We start from the raw sequence: 1,124 nt of genomic DNA on the forward strand, positions 1-1,124 counted from the left end.
TCAACCCTTTCTTAACCTGGACCCTTTATCTTAACCTTAACCCAGTGAAACTACTTTTTTCCTACAGTGTATGGAATTAACTTTTGGTCATGACCCCACTACCCAGCTTTCCCGCCACCACTTAACCACGGAGTAAATGGAAAGCTCCTCTTACCCGTCTTTTCCCTCCCCCAATTTCTCTAGTAAAAGGGGTAGGCCAGAAGAAAAAAAACTCACAAGTAGACTCACATCTAGTAAACACAAGATGGTACCAGTCTCCCTGAATTCCTAACAGTACAGTACCAGAACAAACACACTACTGAAAAGAAAACAAAGCACTACACGAAAGATCTAAATCTCAATCCACCATTTACCAGTCATATAAACTTGGACTATGGCTTCTTGATCTCAGACTCTTTACCTTCCTAAGCTTCCATCCCTCAGGTGAAAGATATGGATAACTGCATCCACCTCATTAAGTTTGTTGTAATGCTAAGTTACTTAGATAATGTATATAAAACAATAATAGCTAGCTCATAATAAATGCTCAATAAAAGGAAGCCATATATACTAAAAAGTGATAAACCAAAAGCAGAGACACAAACTAAGGATACTAGTCCACTGAGAAAAGGGGTCTTTATTATTACTGTAAAAAAAAGCCATGACTCACTCAATGCCTAGTCCAATACCCAATAAATTTAGTTGAAACAAATTGAGTTTTTTTTTTTCTTTTTTAGGCAAGGCAACCCTTGGTTGACCTCACAGATTGCAAGGACCTTGTCAGCTTACAATCCCTTTTTTTAATTCTTATTTTTATTTTTTTACACCTACAACACCTGGTCTTCCTAGGTGGTCTCCCACCCAAGTACTAACCATGCCCAACCCTGCTCAGCTTCCGAGATCAGATGGGATCGGGCTTGTTCAGGGTGGCAAGGTTGTAGACAATAAATTGAATTCTTAAGCAGTCAGTGTAAGAGTCCTTAGATAGGGTTGCTTACTAGGGAAAAGAAATAGAAAAATTAGAGAGCAGAGTGCAGCTGATTGTGATTCGTCTGTAACCTGGTGCACAATGTGTGCAAGTTCATCATTTAGCAAAGGGCAGACCCTGGACCCAGCAAAACTTACAAAAGTTTTTGTTGCACCTT

General features: G+C 39.3%; 1 pseudogene; it reads right to left on the bottom strand.

The window, feature by feature from the left end:
• Positions 1 to 803: 803 nt before the first annotated feature.
• Positions 804 to 922, bottom strand: LOC111735244 (annotated as a pseudogene).
• Positions 923 to 1,124: the final 202 nt, after the last annotated feature.

The sequence above is a fragment of the Pteropus vampyrus genome, unplaced genomic scaffold (assembly GCF_000151845.1).
Source record: "Pteropus vampyrus isolate Shadow unplaced genomic scaffold, Pvam_2.0 Scaffold20455, whole genome shotgun sequence".
Classification (NCBI taxonomy): domain Eukaryota; kingdom Metazoa; phylum Chordata; class Mammalia; order Chiroptera; family Pteropodidae; genus Pteropus; species Pteropus vampyrus.